General features: G+C 42.5%; 1 long non-coding RNA gene across 1 annotated transcript; it reads right to left on the bottom strand.

The window, feature by feature from the left end:
• Positions 1-8,209: 8,209 nt before the first annotated feature.
• Positions 8,210-19,540, bottom strand: LOC144685983 (uncharacterized). The gene is made up of 3 exons (XR_013577829.1): positions 19,413-19,540; positions 10,850-11,127; positions 8,210-8,487 (listed from the first exon to the last, which is right to left on the bottom strand). It is a non-coding gene; the product is annotated as an uncharacterized LOC144685983 (long non-coding RNA).
• Positions 19,541-19,853: the final 313 nt, after the last annotated feature.

Genomic DNA, 19,853 nt, shown 5'->3' with positions numbered 1-19,853 from the left:
TTGCTACAGTGCATCTTGTCTATGGTACACACTGTTGCTACTGCACACCAGTGGTGGAGGGAGTGAATGTATAAGGTGGTGGAAGGGGTACCAATCAAGCGGGCTGCTTTTTCCTTGATGGTATTGAGCTTCTTGAGTGTTATTGGAGCCGCATGCACAAAACCATAAGATGTAGAAGCAGAAGGCAACCATTTGGCCCATTGAGTCTGCTCCGCCATTCAATGAGATCATGGCTGATCTGATAATCCTCAATTCCACTTTCTTGCCTTTTCACTAAAACCTTTGATTCCCTTACTGATTAAAAATGTGTCTATCTCCACCTTGAATATCCTTAACAACCCAGCTTCGACAGCCCTCTGTGGTAAAGAATTCCACAGATTAACTACCCTGAGAGAAGAAATTCCTCCTCATCTCTGTTTTAAAGGGGAGACCTCTTACTCTGAGATTATGCTTTCTGGTCCTAGGCTCTCCCACATGGGGAAACAACCTCTCAGCAACTACACTGTCAAGCCCCCTAAGAATCTTATACGTTTCAAATAGGTCGCCTCTCATTCTTCTAAACTCCAATGAGTACAGGCCCAGCCTACTCAACTTCTCCTCATAAGAAAATCCCTCCATACCTGGAATCAACCCAGTGAACCTTTCCTGGACTGCCTCCAATGCCAGTATATCTTTCCTTAGATAAGGGGACCAAAACTGTTCACAATATTCTAGGTATGGTCTAACTTATGCCTCATATAGTTTTAGCAAGACTTCCCTATTTTTATACTCCATTCCCTTTGAAATAAGGGCCAACATTCCATTTACCTTCCCTATTACCTGTTGAACTTGTATATTAGCTTTTTGGGATCCATGCACAAGGACTCCCAAATCCCTCTGTGCTGCAGCCTTCTGCAGTCTTTCTCCATTTAAATAATATTTAGCTCCTCTATTCTCCCTGCCAAAGTGCATAATCTCAAATTTTCTCATATTATATTCCATCTGTCACTTTTTGTCCACTCACTTAACCTGTCTATATCTCTCTGTAGACTCCTTGCATTACCCTCACCACTTGCCTTCCCACCTATTTGTGTATCATCCGCAAATTTGGCGATAGTACATTCACTTCCCTCATCTAAATCATTAATATATATAGTAAGTAACTGAGGCCCCAGCACTGATCCCTGTGGCACTCCACTAGTTACAGGTTGCCATCCTGAAAATACATCCCTTATCCCAACTCTCTGTCTTTTATTAGTTAGCCAATCCTCTATCCATGCTAATATACTACCCCCAACATCATGAGCTCTTATCTTATTGTAGCCTTACGTGCGGTACCTTATCGAACGTCTTTTGGAAATCCAAATATATTAATCTACTGGTTCCCCTTTATCTATCCTGCTAGTTACCTCCTCAAAGGATTCTAATAAATTTGTCAGGCATGATTTCCCCTTCATGAAGCCATGCTGACTCTGCTTGATTAGGTTATGTAATTCTAAATGCTCTGCTATTATATCCTTTATAACAGGCTCTAACATTTTCCCAATGATAAATGTTAAGCTAACTGGCCTATAGTTATCTGTTTTTTGTCTCCCTCCCTTTTTGAATAACATTGGTAGTTTTCCAATCTTCTGGGACTTTTCCAGAATCTAAGGATTCTTGGACGATTACTACCAGTGTATCCACTATCTCTTTAGCTACTTCCTTTACTATCCGAGGATGCAACCCATCAGGTCCGGGGCCTTTAGCCCCATTATTTTCCCTAATACTTTTTCTCGAGAGAAAGTTATTGTATTTGTTTCCTCTGCCTCTTTTGCCCCTTGACTATTTAGTATTGGATTGCTATTAGCTTCTTCTACCATGAAGACTGAAGCAAAGCATTTATTCAACTCCTCTGCCATTTCCCAGTTCCCCATTATTATTTCCCCAGCCTCATTCTGTAAGGGGCCTATGTCTACTTTGGTCTATCTCTTCCTTTTTATATATTTAAAGAAGCTCTTACTATCTGTTTTTATATTACTTGCTAGTTTACCCTCAAAGTTTATTTTCTCCCTCTTTATTATCTTTTTGGTCATCTTTTGTTGGTTTTTAAAACTTTCCCAATTCTCTGGCTTATCATTAATGTGTGGCTTTTCTTTCAATTTGATACTATCCTTAACTTCCTTGGTTAACCATGGTTGGTTTATCCCCTTCCTTGGATCCTTCTTCCTCACTGCGGTATAGTTGTGAGACATGAACTATTTTCTTAAACATCTGTCATTGTCCATCAACTGCTTTTTCTGCTAAAATCCCATCCCAGTCCACTCCAGCCAACTCTGCCCTCTTTCATTTGTAATTACCTTTATTTAAGTTTAGCACAGTTGTTTCCGATCCAAGTTTCTCACTCTCAAACTGAATGCTAAATTCTACCACATTATGGTCACTGTTTCCGAGGGTATCTTTTACTTTGAGATCATTTATTAAACCTGCTTCATTATACATTACCAGGTTCAAAACAGCCTGATCCCTGGTTGGATCCACAACATATTGTTCTAGAAAACTGTCCCACATACACTCTATGAATTCTTGTTTGTGGCTACCACTGCCAATTTGATTTTCCCACTCTACATCAAGATTAAAGTCACCCATGGTTAATGTACTGCCTTTTTTACATGCCCTCATTATCTCCTGATTTATTCTCGGTCCTACAGTATAGTTACTGTTCGGGGGCCAATAGACTACTCCCACCAGTGTCTTCTTCCCCTTGTTATTCCTTACCTCCAACTATATCCAGGCAAGTGGAGAGTATTCCATCACGAACCTGACTTGTGCCTTGTAGATGGACATGCTTTGGAGAGTCTGGTGGTAAGTTACTCGGTCCAGAATTCCCAACTTCTGACCTGCTCTTGTAGCCACAGTATTTATATGGCTGGTCCAGTTGAGTTTCTGGTCAATGGTAACCCCAGGAAGTTGATGATAGGGTATTTAGCGAATGTAATGTCATTGAATGTCAAGGGAAAGTGGTTAGATTCTCTCTTGTTGGAGATGGTCATTGGCTGGCACTTGTGGGGTGCAAATGTGGAGCATTGAGTGCAACTTGATAGGGCGAGAAGCTGGGAATTTGGTATGAGGGAATCTTAAGGGTTAATCTCTTTCTAAAAATTTAGTTTTCTTTGCATTTAACTAAAAATTACTGTTCAAGTTAAGTATAAATTTCTTCCAGTCTTAAGCAGGGATAAACAAGCTCTCTGCTAAAGAGCAGCTGTACTTAGTTAATTAGGTAGCAAGCTTAATCTGGTTTCTGTAGCTGTAATAGAGCTGACTCATCTGAGTCTCAGCTGGTATAAAACTGGGGTCCCAGCAAAACTTGCACTGAGTGCGACTTGCTAGTGTGAGCAGTTGGGAGCATGGTGAGTGAGGGAGTTTGGTGAAGAGGGGAAGGAGGTGCTCCTTTCTTTTTCTACATTTTTCAACCTCCAGTATTTGGTACTTAGTTTGGTACATGGGAAGAAGCTGATTGGTGAGTAACTGGTAAGTTATTCTACATGTCCTATGCATGGTAAATACCTTGTAAAGATATAGCAGGGCAGCTCAGCCAAGTGGAATGAGCATCCTGTTTCAAGTGGGAAGTCATGGATGCACCATGTGTCCTAAACAAACACATCTGCAGGAAGTGCCACCAGCTGCAGAAGCTTGAGCTCCTCATTTTGGAATTTGACCGATGGCTAGAGATACTGTGGTGCATCCGGCAGAGAATTATGTGGATAGCAGGTTTAGGGATGTGATCACACTGTGGGTTAGGAGCATGCCGGCCAAGAGGGAATGGGTGACTGCCAGGCAATCTAAGAGAACCAGGCAGGTAGTGGGGGAGTCCCCTGAGTTGATCTCACTGGCAGGAATGGGAACCTGAGAGGGAGCTCAGATTTGGGGGGAAGTAAAATTTGCAACAGGAAGTATAAAAGTAGTAAGCGAATTAAGGAGGCAGAAAAACCAAAGGCAAGCATCAAATAGGAACAGAATGCCAAATGTTAAAAACACAAAGTTAAGGACACTCTGAACACATGCAGAATTCACAACAAGGTAGATGATTTGAAGGCACAAATAGAGGTAAATGAGTATAATTTCATTGCCATTATAGAGGCATGGTTACAGGGTGACCAAGACTGGGAACTGAATATTCAAGGATATTCGTCATTTAGGAAGGATAGGCAAAAAGGGAAAGGAGGTGGGGTAGCACTGTTAATAAGGGACAAGATCAGTATATTAGTGAGAGAGGATCTAAGATCGAAGGATCAAGATGTAGAATCAGTTTGGGTGGAGCCAAGAAACATCATGGGGAAGCCAACATTGGAGGGAGTTGTTTATAGGCCACTAAGCTGTCGTGGTGATGTTGGGCATGGTATAAATCAGGAAATTAGAGCTGCATGTAATATGGGTAATAATGGGTAACTTCAATTTCCATATAGGCTGGGTAAACCTACTTAGCACTATTGCTGTGAAGGATGAATTCCTGAAGAGTGTACGAGATGGGTTTTTGGAACAGTACATTGAAGAGCTAACTAGGGGTAGGGCTATTATAGATTTAGAATTATCTAATGAAAAAGGACTAATTAATAACCTTGCTGTAAAGGAGCCTTTAGAAAATAGTGACCATAATATGGTAGAATTTTACATTAATTTTGAAAGTGATATAGTTACTTCTGAAAATAGGATCTTAAATCTGAACAAAGGAAATTATGAAGGTATGAGGGGCAAGTTGGCTATGGTGAATTGGGAAAATACAGTAAAAAATTTAACGGTAGACAGACAATGGCTAGTAACATAAAGACAGACTGTAAAGCTTCTTCAGGTATGTGAAAAGGGAAAGATTAGCAAGGACAAATGTAGATCCATGACAGGCAGAGACAGAATTTATAATTAAACTTAGGGAAATGACAGGAAGACTAGATAATTACTTTGTGTCTGTCTTCATGGGGGAAGATACAGAAAATCTCCCAGAAATACAAAACAATTGTGAAAATGAGGAACTGAAAGAAATTAGTATTAATAAGGGGGTAGTACTCAAAACATTAATTAGATTGAAGGTTGATAAATCCACTGGACCTGATAAGCTACATCTCAGAGTGTTGAAGGAGGTGGCTATAGAGATAGTGGATGCATTGGTGATTATCTTTTAAAATTCTATAGATTCTAGAATGGTTCCTGTAGACTGGAAAGTAGCAGATGTAACCCCACCATTTAAGAAAGGGGAGGATTGTGGGGGTGGGGAGAGAAATCAAGAACAACAGGCTTGTTAGTTTGATGGCAGTAAGGAAAATGTTAGATTGTATTACAAAGAATGTGATAACCAGACAATTAGAAAATAATGATATGATTGGGCAGAGTTGATATGGGTTTATGAAAGGGAAATCATGTTTGACAAATCTGTTGGAGTTTTTTAAGGGTGTTACTTGTAGCATACATAAAGGAGAACCAGTGGATGTGGTGTATTTGGATTTTATGAAAGCTTTTGATAAGGCCCCACACAGGAGGTTAGTAAACTAAATTAGAGCACATGGGATTGGGGGTAATGTACTGGTATGGACTGAGAATTGGTTAACAGATAAAAAACAGAGTAAAAATAAGCGGGTCAATCTCAGGATGACAGGCTATTACTAGTGGAGTCCTGCAAGGCTCAGTGCTGGGGCTACACCTGTTCACAATCTATATAAATGATTTGGATGTGGGGACCACATGTAATATTTCCAAATTTGCTGATGACACAAAACTAGATAGGAATGGGAGGAGTATGCAAGGAGGCTTCAAGGGGATTTGGACAGGTTAAGTGAATGGGCAAGAACATGGCAGTTGGAATATAATGTGAATAAGTGTAAAGTTATCCGCTTTGGCAGAAAAAAATAGAAAGGCAGAGTATTTCTTAAATGGTGAGAAGTTGGGAAATGTTGATGTCCAAAGGGACCTGGATGTTCTTGTTCATGAGTCACTAAAAGCTAGCATGCAGGTACAGCAAGCAATTGGAAGACAAATGTTGGCCTTTATTGCAAGACAATTTGAGTACAGGAGTAAAGATGTCTTGTTGCAATTGTATAGAGCCTTGGTTTGACCGCACCTGGAGTATTGAGTATAGTTTTGGTCTCTTTGTCTAAGGAAGGATATACTTGACATAGAGGGAGTGCAACAGAGGTTCACCAGACCAATCCTTGGGATGGCGGGATTGTCTCATGAAACAATTAAGGAAACTGGGCCTGTATTATCTAGAGTTTCGAATGTGGTCTCATTGAAACTTGAAAGGCACCCTTTGGGATTATTAAAGGTGAACATGATTATGCACTTTTTAGGCAAAAATCCATTGGAACTGTCCAGCTGTCAAGGAACTGTCCAGCTGTCAAGGGACTGTAAAAGAGCTAACGAGCAGCCAAGAAACTGTTGAGCTGCCAAGAAACTGTTGAGCTCTCAAGGAACTATAAAAGAGCTGTCCTGCTGTCAAAGCTATCCAGGAAGTGTCAAAGCTATTAAAGAACTGTCCAAGGATACTAGATGAGTTGGCATTGAGGGGCATAAAGGCAAAGGGTGGTGGATGGGGCACATGGGTTGACATGAGTTGGCACTAAGTTGGCATATGGGATATGGTGGCAATGGAGGTGGGTAAAGGGGCATTGGCTGGCATAGGTGGTATGGGGTCATGGGGTTGGGAGACATGGGTTGGCATGGCTGGGGCATGGGGAGTGTGTGAGGGTGAGGGGTGAGGGATGTTCTTTGACTTTTTTTATTTAAGCACAGTGCTGGAGTGCAGAGACAGACGTTGTGCCCCGCCTGTGCATTCATTTCGGGGTCGCCCACCCCGCCCTGTTTTTTAGCCCACCTCCCCAACCGAAAATCTGACCTGCAGGTGGCCATTTTTAAAGGTCGAGTTCGCCAAGCTGGGAAATGTCCCAACTCAACTAACCCGATGTGAGGACGAAAATCTGGGCTGTTGTCTGGGACTTCCACCAATTGCTGTGGCATGCTTGAAGATCCTAGCTGAGAGAAAAGTTGTGAATTAGCACTGGCACATTTAGAATGTTGCAATTCAGCATTAGGAAAATGATCAGTTCACGCGCTGCTGAAATCAAAGGTGACTGAGTGTTGTATGATAACAGGGCCGCTGGTATTTAGTGCTGGGAGATCCAAGTCTCCACAGCACTGATGGTCGGGACTGCCAAAATGCCATGATGCTCTAACGTTTCCTTCCCTGCGGTTATTAACTGGGACCATAAGACCATAAGAACATAAGAACTAGGAGCAGGAGTAGGCAATTCAGCCCCTCGAGCCTGCCCCGCCATTCAATACGATCATGGCTGATCTCATTTCGGCCTCAACTCCAATTTCCCGCCCTCTCCCCATAACCTTTCAGCCTGTTACTAATTAAAAATCTGTCTATCTCCTCCTTAAATTTATTCAGTGTCCCGGCATCCACTGCACTCAGAGGCAGTGAATTCTACAGATTCGCGGCCCTTTGAGAAAAGTAATTCCTCCTCATCTCTGATTTAAATCTACCATGCCTTAGCCTAAAACTATGGCCTCTTGTTCTAGAATGCCCCACACAATGCTCAGGTTCTCACCCCCTCTCCAGTGTTCTGTGATTTCATCTCCTACAACTGGGTGAAGAACAGATCTTTAAGTGACTACACTCTGAATTCCTGCAAACATTTTCCAGTGGAAGAAGTTCAATAAATTTTACTTACCTGCAATCAGGATGCCTGGTCCTGACGTGAGCTTTACATGAGGGGTGGTCTTCACCTCCACCAGGGGTGGCGAACCTGCCTGTGTTTGACCAGGTTGCCCCTTAGCAATTTAATGGCAGTCTGGCTTTTAATTGGCATGAGGTGGGACTTCCACACCCACCCGAGGGGAAGTCCCACCTCTCTTCCCAGTAGTGGCAGCAGGAGCATTGGCTGCTGCTGGGAATACACTGTGTGCCCAGAGGAAGAGAAACCGGGAGCGTGGAAGAAGGTGATTCCAGGGTCGTACTATGGCCAGGCTGAAAGGCGCTGGTAAGGAGGATTGGTGGGAGGGGGGGGATGGGGGGAGGTGGTGGGGGTAGGCGGCCAAGGTGGACAGAGCACAAGGAATTGGAAATGCAGTGCAGGGGGTGGGTGTCGGGGGTTGCTCCGATGGATTAATAAATTGAATTCATAAATCCAAGATTTATAGGTCTAAACAGATGTGTCAAGACACAATTTAAAAAAATGCAAACCTTTCTTGCCTTTGAATTTGCTATTTTATTTTGAAAGTTCGTCCATGGAACTACATAATTGATGACTTACTTTCTTCAGAGTGGTCTTGACATGTTGCTAGATAGTTAATTATGATCTAATCATCAGGAAAACATCATATCTGGAAGATCCTCAGTCAATAAAATGTGACAAATGTCCCATTACCAGGCCATGGTCTCTCAGGATTCTGGCTTGCCTGATCAAATGATGGTACCAATATGGGGACATTCCTGGTGGTATATTTTGAAACTGTCTCCCAAAGTTCCTGGGACATCTATGATAATAAGAACCATAAACATAATGGAAGTTAATTTGAGAACAACAAAAAAGGAGATTGAAGCAAAACAAAAAAATACCTGGAAAAACTCAGCAGGTCTGACAGCATCTGCGGAAAGGAACACAGTTTCGAGTCCGTATGACTCTTCAACAGAACTAAGGAAAAATAAAACAGAGATGAAATATAAACTGGTTTAAGGGGGGTGGGACAAGTAGAGCTGGATAGAGGGCAGCGATAGGTGGAGATTGCCAAAAGATGTCATAGACAAAAGGACAAAGAGGTGTTGACGGTGGTGATATTAGCTAAGAAATGTGCTAATAGGTGACATTCAGGGTAGAAAGCAGGACGAGCAAGGTACAGATAGCCCTAGTAGGGGTGGGGTGGAGGGGAGGGATCGAAATCGGCTAAAAGGTAGAGATAAAACAATGGATGGAAATACAATTAAAAATAATGGAAATAGGTGGGAAAAGAAAAATCTATATAAATTATTGGAAAAAAGGGGAATCGGAAAGGGGGTGGGGATGGAGGAGAGAGTTCATGATCTAAAAAGGAGATTGGCTATTTATCGTAATAATTACTTCTGCCATCCCTTTCCCTTTATAATTAGTTACTTGACTATGAATATCCAAATGCAAGGAATCGGACCTGCAGTTTCCTTGTGCTATAAACTGATCAGTGGTATTTTGACATAATGGTCATGCTTGTGTCAAGAAATGTGTCTGTGCATTGTTGGGTGTTTCAATCTGTACTTCATTACAGACCATAGAAATGGGCTGAGTATCTCTCACCTCATATATCAGCCAATTCAGCACAAACGGAGATTCAACGTGGGAACTCCCTAGTTTGTGTGACTCAGATACTCATTGGAACATAAGAGTTAAAATGTTTGGCCTTTCGAGGCTATTCCTCCATTCAGTTAGATCATGGCTCTTATGTACCTTAATGCTATCAGCCTACCTTGGCTTCATATCCCTTAATATCTTTACCCAAACAAATATCCATTATTCTCAGTTATGACATTTTCTATTGACCTAACCTCTGTAGCTTTTTGGTGGACAAAGTTCCAGATTACCACTATCCTTTGTGTGAAGCAGTGCTTCCTAGCATTATCCCTGAATGCAATTGCTCTAATTTTAAGGCTATGTCCCCTTGTTCTGGACTCCAGCACCTGGAAATAGTTTTTGTCTATTTACCTTGTAAACTTCTTTAACCACCTGAAACAACAAATTAGCTCAACCCTCAATTTTCAATATTTAAGCAAATACAAATCAAGTTTATGTAACTAGTCCTCTTAATTTAACCCTTTTAACCCTGGTATTATCCTCATGAATCTACACTACATCCTCTCCAAGGCCAATATATCCTCCCTGAGGTGCAGTGCCCAGAGCTGAACGCAGGTGCAGTCTGACCAGAGCTTTATACATCAACAGGATAACGTCTATCCCTTTGTATTTCAACCCACTTGAAATAAAGATCAACATTCCTTAATATCCATCATTTCATTTGCATTCATTGGCATGTAGCGATTTTTGTACCTGGATCCCTAAATCTCTCTGTTCCTCCACAGTTTCTAGCTTCTCACAAGTTTAAAAAAAACTCTGATCTAACTTTCTTAGGCGTAAAGAAACCTCACATTTTCCCACACCGAATTTCCTCTGCCACAGGTTCACCACTCTCATAATTTATCAATGTCCCTTTGAAACTTTCTGCTCCAACCTACACCTAACAGTAAACTGCCATACTGCCTTACCCTCTTAGGCAATTGATGGAGATTGGCATGAGTTTTTTTTAGCTTATTTAAATACTTTGTGAGAGATTTTTCAACTAAGTGAGACTGGTGACATTTTTCTGGAGTATAGGTTTCTACTTGCAATCCCTCAGTGAGATATGGATCTAGAAGGGGTCTTCTTGGGGAGAATGACAAGTTGATTTTGTCATGTTTCCCTGGAGTAAAGAGGGATGGTTAAAAATCAGGGCTTTGGCCACCTCTCCATTCTCACAGATTGCTTGATCCAGTTAGCTACAGTGGAACAAGTACAGTCTTGTGAACGGGAAGCTACTATCTGTCCTTGTTGCTCGGGGTATGAATGGGTGTGAACCAAAAATGGGAAGAATGCAACTCAGTATTTTTCTGTACTGCGGGTAGGAAAAGAACAATGAGATTCTAACTTTAGCTTTAAAATCCATTTATATTGGTGTTCAGTATACTGCAAACATCTAATTCAACAATGATGTCTTCAGCTATACCTATAATGAACAATTTGGTCTATTTTAAATTTGAAGGGAAGGGGAAAATGAAACTCTGTCATTCCATATTCTTGGATTTACATTGCTCCCCTCCTTCTCTTATATTCCTGACCTAGATTTGTCAGTGTTGAGAGGTGTGAATCTTGTTGAGCTTAGCTTTGTAGATCTGGTTGTACTGGATCCTGACGATCTTGATTTTTCAGTGGTCTCTGAAGATTCTGAACTTTTTTTGGACCCTGAAGATTCTGAACTTTTTTTGGACCCTGAAGATTCTGAATATTTTTTGGACCCTGAAGATTCTGAACTTTTTTTGGATGCTGAACTTTTTTTGAGCGCTGAAGATTTTCGACATTCACAGGGCCGAGATTCTCTCTAAAATGAAAGGAACTCCTGAACAAAGAGAAGATATAGCAATGTTCTCCTCTGATCAAGAGGTTTATACTACAAATTGTTTCTACACAAAGATGCACAAGTGACAACAAACCACACACAAATATAGCATTGTTTTAATATATTAACCAATAATTGTTGTAGATTTTGATCCCTACTTATCACACATAACAACTTACTTCCTTCTTACAGGTTCCTTTTTTAAGTCTAGGTACTAAAGGCTAAAAATTCAGTAAGGCTTGATTTCATGCTGCAATTTGCCATCTGCCCACGCCCTTTCCCATTGAGGCAGGCAGCATGCAAAACAGGGACTCAACAACATGTGAGGTTAGCACATGTTCTAGTTAGCCTCCCTCTCTTAAAGACAGTCTGTCCTTCTCAAAGGGAAGCTGCTCTGAATCAAAGGAACTGCTGCTGACTGTCGTTGCTTCAATTGGAGAGAATGGAAATGGCAATCCAGAGCAGCGAGAGGGATTTGCACTTCACACATGCAGGGCAGAAGGTCTTGGTCATGAAAATCCAGAAGAGGAGAGACACTATGCTTTTTCATTGGGCCAGAAGGCCCTCTGACGGAAATAGGAGTAGGTGAACAGGGTGGTCGAAGCCCAGAGTCTGATCCTGAGGATCTGGCAGCAGTACCACTAGATGTTTAATGACCTCCTATTGGTGGTCAAGGTCACTGAATGCATCTTCACAGGACGCTTCATAGCCACCAGAAAACTGATCTCTCATGCTGCTCAATGCACCACACTCCATCGTTTACGCACCAGCACTCCCTGGCCCTCAGGACTCACACCTCAAATTCAGGTACTCAACCTTACACATTCAATGAAGTCAAATTCACATCTAGCTCTCGTTGCCTCCACATATCTCCAGCTATTTGGCTATGGCAGTCACGTCGCCCAATAATAGCATAATCACAGACAGACTGCTCCCTCTTTTGCAAGACAAAGTGGCATGAAATACAAGTGGGCAGCAAAGAACTGGCAAGGGTCAAGTATGCCTGCATTCCCTGACCTCGAAGGAGATCATTCTCCGCATCATACGGTCAACTACCACAGAGCACCTGGAGTCACAAGAACTTTGAATATGATTGTATGTTCCTACCGTATGTCCCTTCTCAACTCCAACCTCACCCTTATCCTGCTATATGGCATGAAGTGTAAGCTGCAGATGGTGTGATTATGGACCTTTTGCTTTATAGTCAACACTCTCACCCCAACTCTCCCCTTTTCATTTTTTGCTTCCAGATACTTAAGAACTGCTGTCTGGCCAGCCACTGCAGTCTCAGGATGAAGACAGAGAGCTGCACTAGACCTCCAAGAAAGAAGCACTATCACTTGATCTGATTCCCACAGCCACCAGGTCAGATTCTGTGCAAACTTTAGAGGCTAGTCTACAGTCGGCATCTGCATTTGTTGAGTCACAGGACATGAGTGGGCTGCAGCCAGGCCAGAGGGAAAAGATAATTTGACAGGCAGCTCCCTGAAAACCAAGATCGGAGGTGAGTTCTGCTGCAGAGAACTCAGATGAGGACTAAAGTTATGCAGGGCATCAGCAAATTTTGCAGCCCATCTTTCCCAGTGTGGAAACTATGGTTAGCTCCATGGCAGCACTAGCGACCCAACCATGATGGTAGCTGCTGTCTCAGTTTCCATTTCAGAATGGGCAGAAGTCACCAAATGTGTCAGTGCTCCAGTGGAAGGTCAAACTGTGATCATGAGATCGATGCTGCCATGCGGGCTCAGAAGGGTCAAGGACCAAAGGATACCAATTTAAAGTGATTGGCAAAAGAACCAGAGCGAGTGATTAGGATCTGGAATGCATTGCCTGAGAGTGTGACTTTCAGTTGTGACTTTCAAAAGGGAATTGGATAACTATCTAAAGAGAAGAAAAAATTGCAGGGCTATGTGGTGAAAAGGTAGGGGAATGGAATTAGCTAAATAGCACTTACAAGGAGCCAGCAAGAACACAACGGGCTAAAAGGTCTTCTTCTGTGTTCTAACCATGCATTTATCATATAATTTTTACTTCAAAATCGCTATAGAGCACCACAAGACACAATGCCATCAAAATAACATGGGATTTGGTTCACAAATTGAAGTTGTCCATGGAAGCTTTAAATAAGAATGCTTAGGTGTAAACAAAACTCATAATATAATCTAGGGCGGAATCGTCCAGCCACATTGGCGGCGGGTGTCATGGCGGGCGTGAGCACGTCGGGAAACTAGTTTCAATACTTTAGCATCTCTTTATAAGTCCTGCTCACCGGATTCATGCGCCCATGTCAAATTTACCGCCCAAGTTGGCGTGACTTCAGAACGGCGTGCTTCACGATTGCCTTTGAAAGGTGTGCACCTGGCAAGCTGAACTTCGAAGGGAGCTCGGAGGTGAGTGCACACACCCTTGTGCAGCGCTCGCAAGTATCACCTGTAGGACATCAAGGAAGAGGCGCTGCACAGTCGGCTGGCTTTCAGTGCAGTGCCGGGGCAAGGGCTCCAGTGCGGGTGAGGCCGGGAGGGGGGGGCGGGGGCACAAGCAGCAAAGACTGAAGGAAGTGCACAAGCACATGCCAGCAGGAAGAGATGGGGATAATGGAAGCGGCCGCGCACTTGGAAAAGTTTGTCAAAAGTGAGCATTCTTCTGCAGCTGAGACTGTTCAGCAGCAGCTCCATTGACATGTTAGGAGTCGGGCCTCTGAAGCTTTACTGCCCACTCAAGCAATGCAGAATTATAACAGTACCACCAAATGCTCCAGACTGTAGATTAATGAGCATTTTAGGGGGCAGCAGAACAATTGGCTGACTGGGCAAATTGTAGAATCCCCTTGCAAAAGGCGGCCATGGCGCAGTCACTGGTGGAGGTGCTCAGAGTCTCTTTCAATGTCATTATTAAGGTTTGGACCAATATCCCTCATGGTTCAAGCTACAAGTGCAAACTTGCAGTGCGGGTGAGGAGAATTTCTGCGCCTCAGCTGAGAGCACAGCATGCAGTCCAATGGCTCTAGCTGCCGCCAATCGGTCAAGTGGAGTGCAGCAGAGGTGGATGGGGTTTCAGACAGCCATGAAGCGTACTACACAATGGCCATCCAAGTGGTGGCCAGCACTCTCCTGCATGCGTGATGGGGCCTTCAGATTTAATCAAGAGAGGTTCTGAGGACACAAATGCTAACCCAAGCATCTCTCTCTTTGGTCCTGCAGGAAGCGAACATCAGGATCGTGGAGCCTGGTGATTTAGCAGTATGCCTTGTGGCTTACAGGGGCTTACAGAGAAGAAGAAGAAGAAAAAGTGTGCAGTGGAGGCACCTGGTTTGGCAAAAGGAGAAGCACCTCCCTAGGGGCGTCAGGCCCTGCTGCACACGCAGCTGAAGATCCACAGAGAGCCGTCGCTCCTAGGCACTTCACTAGATCCAGGGTCTATAGACGGTGCCAGTCATTCCTGCAGATGACTGACAGCCAGTGTTGCTGAAGACTGCGCATGTGGAGGGAACTGGTCGGTCACATACGCCACCTGCTACAGGATTTGGCGTCACATGGACTTGGAGGGCATCCACAGCCAGTGGCCATTGAAAGTGACCATGGTGCTCAACTTTTACGCCAGTGGCTCCTTCCAGAGCTCCACAGGTGACCTGTGCAGGATCTCAGAAGCCTCCACGTACAAATGTATCCAAGAGGTCACGGACGCTATTTTGGCGAAGGCACAGAACTTTGTGTATTCCGACCGGGATCAGGAAAGGCAGGAAGCAAGAGCGCTGGGATTTGCGCAGATCTCAGGTTTCCTACTGGTGCAGGGTGCCATCAACTGCACTCATGAGGTGCTTAGATCTCCATGGCAACAAGCAGTCAACTACGTCAACTGCAAGTGCTTCCACTTGTTGAATGCTCAGCTGGTGTCCAACCTCAACAATTCCTACATCCTGAGCAGGTCTCAGATCCCTGACATCTTCCAGGGTCCACAAAAGCTGCAGGGTTGGCTCTTCGGGGACAAGGGCTACCCATAGAGTACGTGGCTGATGATGCTCATGCGGTCCTCAGACTGCAGCAGAGCGACAATATGACGAGGCTCATGCCGTGACCTGGACTTTGGTGGAGCAAACAATAGTCATCATGAAAATGAAGCTCCGGTGCTTCGACAGGTCCGGTGGAGCATTGCAATACAGTCTACCGGGGGTGTCGCGCATCATTGTAGCTTGCTACACGCTACACAACCTGGTGCTGCAACAGGAGGAGGACCTGGCCGATGGGAAGATGGAAGAGCTGCACGTCTCCTCCTCCGAGGAGGATGTGAAAGAGGATGGGGTAGGATGCCGGCGATGAGGCCATCACACTGGCCAGATGAGGTAGGCTCACTTGGGAGGCCCCAATAGCCAAGATTCATGAAGCATGATGATGAGATGCAGTGAGAACAGTCCTGACATCCTCACCTTGTACATCTGGGAGCAAGTAGTTTGTGCAGAATCCTTGGTGTGAAAAAATATTGTTCTGCATGTGTCACACCACTCCCTGTAGATTTTAGCAACTTTAAAGAGTTCTGAAAATGGTCAAAAACTCCACAATCACAGCAAGAACCTCTTGAAATCAATCAGCAATAAACTGAAAGTTGCTGATATTTCCTTTAAAATGCGCTGGTGGTGAAGGGTGGCGGCGAGGGTGTGGTGTTTCCTCCTGCTGAACAAGTGCTCAGCTTTGTGACATTATGAACGGCCATTAGCTAAAACATTAAGCTCCAAAATGGCAGTGCTGGTGTCAAATCAGCATTCCATATGGTCACTAAAATGGCACCCAGGGTAGCTAGCACCAGAAGCATATGCATGTGCCATGGACACCATTTTGAGGAAAAATGACACTTGTAACAGCAAATAACAGGTGCTACACGGCTGAATTACTGCCCTGACTCTGCCACAAAAGTTTCTGGTCTAAAAAAGACTGATGATGCTGTGCCTTAGCCTTGGGCATCCCCTATCCTGTTTGACTGCTACTCACAAAAGATGCTGCTCAACATCTGGTCCCCAGCTCCAACAACTTAGAAAGAAATAATGGCTTTACTAGGCCTCAGGTCTTGGTCTGTTCCAACTCTGTCTTGTGGATAGTAATAAAAGAACTTTTCATGACCTCAGGATATTCCAATACACTTCACAGCCAAAACAGAAATTGAAGGATCAAATCTGTTTATTAGCTTGACAGACACGATGAAACTTTGTTAAAAGTTCAATTTATCATTTCAATGTTCTTGCTTCAGTGCTTCAGCTGCCGAGATCCTAAGCTCTGGAATTCTCTCCCTAAACCTCTATGTCTCCACCACTCTTTCCTCCTTTAGGACTTTTCTTAAATCTACCCCTTTGACCAAGCCTTTGGTCATCTATTTTAATATCTTCCTATGTGGCACAATGTCAATTTTTGTTTGATAACGATCCTGTGAAACGTCTTGGAATGTTTTACTATGTTAAAGGCGCTATATAAATGCAAGTTATGTTGTAATTGTTGTAGTTGATTGACAGAGAAATGTTACCAGAAATGTTACTAGATACCAGTAAATGCATTAGTTTCAATTTTCCAAAATTCCCTAGATTCTGGAAAGGTCCCATCAGATTGGGAAATAGCGAATATGACTCCTCTATTCAAGAAAGGAGGGAGAAAGCAGGAAACTACAGGCTAATTAGCTTAACATCTGTCAGGGAAAATGGTAGAATCTATTATTAAGGAGGTTATAGCAGGGCACTCAGAAAAGCTCAACACAATCAGGCAGAGTCAACATGGTTTTGTGAAATGGAAATCATGTTTGACTAATTTATTGGAGTTCTTTTAGGGAGTAACAAGCAAAGTGGACAGAGGGGAGCCTGTGGATGTGCTGTACATAGATTTCTACAAGACATTTGACATGGTGCCACATCAAAGTTTACTAAACAAAATAAGTGCTCAGTAGGTGTAGAGGGTAATATGGATAGAGGATTGGTTAGCTAATGGGAAATACAGAGTATTTAATTATATTTTTACAACAATTATATTTAATTACAACAATTATATTATAAATGGGTCATTTTCAGGTTGGCAAGGTGTGATGACTGGAATGCCACAGGGATCAGTGCTGGAGCCTCAACTACTTAAAACTTATATCAATAACTTGAATGAAGGGACTGAAAGTATGGTTGCTAAAATTACTGATGATGTAAAGATAGATAGGTAAGTAAGTTGTGAAGAGGACATAAGGAGCCTGCAAAGGGATACAAGTAGGTTACGTGAGTGGGCAAAATTTTGGCAGATGGAGTATATTTTGGGAAAATGTGAACTTGTTCACTTTGGTAGGAAGAATAGAAAAGCAGTATGTTATTTAAATGGAGAGAGATTGCAGAAATCTGAGGTGCAGGTGGATCTGGGTGTCCTGGTACATGAATCACAAAAAGTTAGTATGCAGGTACAGCAAGAGATTAGGGAGGCAAATGGAATGTTGTCATTTATTGCAAGGTGAATGGAACATAAAAGTAAGGAGGGTTTGTTACAGTTGTACAGTGCATTGGAGAGACCATATTTGGAGCACTGTGTACAATAGGTTTTGGTCTCCTTATTTAAGAAAGGATATAAATCTGTTAGAAGCAGTTCAGAGAAGGTTCACTTGACTGATACCAGGGATGGGCGGGGTGGGGACTTATCTTATGAGGAAACGTTGAATAGGCTGGGCCTGTAACCAATGGAGTTTAAAAGATTGAAAGGTGATCTTATTGAAACATATAAGATCCTGAGGGGAATTGACAAGATGGATGCTGAAAGGATATTTCCCCTTCTGGAAGAGACTAGAACTAGGGGACAGAGTTCAAAAATAAGGGGTCTCCAATTTAAGAGTGAAATGAGGAATTTTTTTTCTGAGTGTCATTAGTCTTTGGAACTCTCTTCTCCATAGAATGGTGGAGGCAGGGTCATGGAATATTATTAAGGCAGCAGTAGACAGATTCCTGGCTACCAAGGGAGTCAAAGGATATTGGGGGTAGGTGGGAATGTTGAGTTCAGGCCACAATCAGATCAGCCATGATCTTATTAAATGGCAGAGCAGGCTCGAATGGTCTACTCTTGCTCCTGATTCTTATATTCCTATGTTCATATGCTGGAAAGAGCTCCCTTATTCTTCTTTGAACAATGATATGGAGTCATTTACATCGACCTGAGAAATCTATTTCCCAAGAATTAATATTTAAAAAGTGCTGTAGCATAATCGAGTAGCTCACTTGGTCACTTTAGAGAGCGGTTAAGAGTCAACCATGTTTCTGTGGGCCAGGAGTTAAGTATAGAACAGACGAGGTAACAATGGCAAATTTCCTTCCCTGAAGGCCATATTAGTGAACCAGTTGCATCTTTTCAACAATGCCCTTACTTGTGTTGGCTTTTTACTTATATATATTTAAAATAAATGGTTCAAATTCTTATATGCTGTGGTGAGATTTAAACATCTTCCTGCTCTTCTTCAAAATAGCATCATGGCTTTTATATCCACTTGAGAGGGCAGATGAGGTTTCCTTTTATGGTTCATTTGAAGCACAGCAACTCTGACGGCACAACATTCTTTCACTGGCATATCTGCCTAGATTTTCTGCTGAAATCTCTGGAGTATATCACTCGAGTGGAACTAGATCCCACAAACTTCTGACTCAGGGGCAAGAATGCTCCAATTGAGCCAGGATAGGACTACTGCACTACTTTACCCCTTTATGAGTTTTCAGCAGCATTAATCAACTATCAAAACACAGTAAGAGCCTTTTGTATGTACTCAGGAAGTTTGCCTTGAACATTTGATTAAAATTCTAATGTTTCACTTCAGTGCGTCTCCTTTTGCAACTCCCATCTAATTCCTGTTTGAACTTGCGTGATGTGATATTTTTCAGTATTTTTCAAACACAATTGTATCTATTACTATATTTTCATATCTAAAATAATAAGTTCGTTACCTAATAGGAATAACAATCTGTATAAGTCATGTTTAATTTGGATTTTACTGTAAAATATATTGTTTTAGCATTGAGTTAATAACAAAGCAAATCCAGATTGGTAAAATCCCAATGCATATCTTGGCATTCATTCTAACTTGATGCATCTGTGAAATACATTACCAACATCTGCAATCTTGAATTCTGTTGAACTGGGTCTATCTAGAGTTGACAACATTATTCAGTTTATCATCATCAATCTTTATTCTTCTTAGATTAGCATTTGTACAACTATAACTGTCAACAGTACCCAGAGTTATCTGTACATTTCCTGTTTCTACTATTATAAGGCTCAGCTAAAAGTCATCCTTACTTCCAATTGTTCCATGGCTGCAATCCTCCTGTCAAGGAATTGCTGCTTTCTTATGGCTTCCATGTGGAATGCTGCCATGCTCAGATATCTAATGGCTCATGTAGATCTGGTCATGAGCAAGGATGATCTGAAACTTTAAGTTCACATTGTTAGTCATTAACCAGTTGTTACTATAGTAACTGCAGGCAAAGCTCCATGTTTGGTTATTTTCTGATTTATGGTATCTCTTAGTAACTTAGTTTAAATTACTCTCCAGTGTTTGTTCATGAAATTCATAGTCCATGGAGAATTATTATTACCAAATGTCTAAATCAGATCACAGAATCAAACAGCACAGGAGGAGGCTATTCAACCCACAGTGCCCATGTTAAACTGTAACTAACATTTATAGCAACAATAATAGCACATGGGGGATTAATTCCTACAGGATGTGGGAGTTTT

This window comes from Cetorhinus maximus, chromosome 10, assembly GCF_964194155.1.
Source record: "Cetorhinus maximus chromosome 10, sCetMax3.hap1.1, whole genome shotgun sequence".
Classification (NCBI taxonomy): Eukaryota; Metazoa; Chordata; class Chondrichthyes; order Lamniformes; family Cetorhinidae; genus Cetorhinus; species Cetorhinus maximus.
The sequence above is the reverse complement of the archived record's forward strand: the minus strand, read 5'-3'. Positions and strand labels throughout refer to the sequence as shown.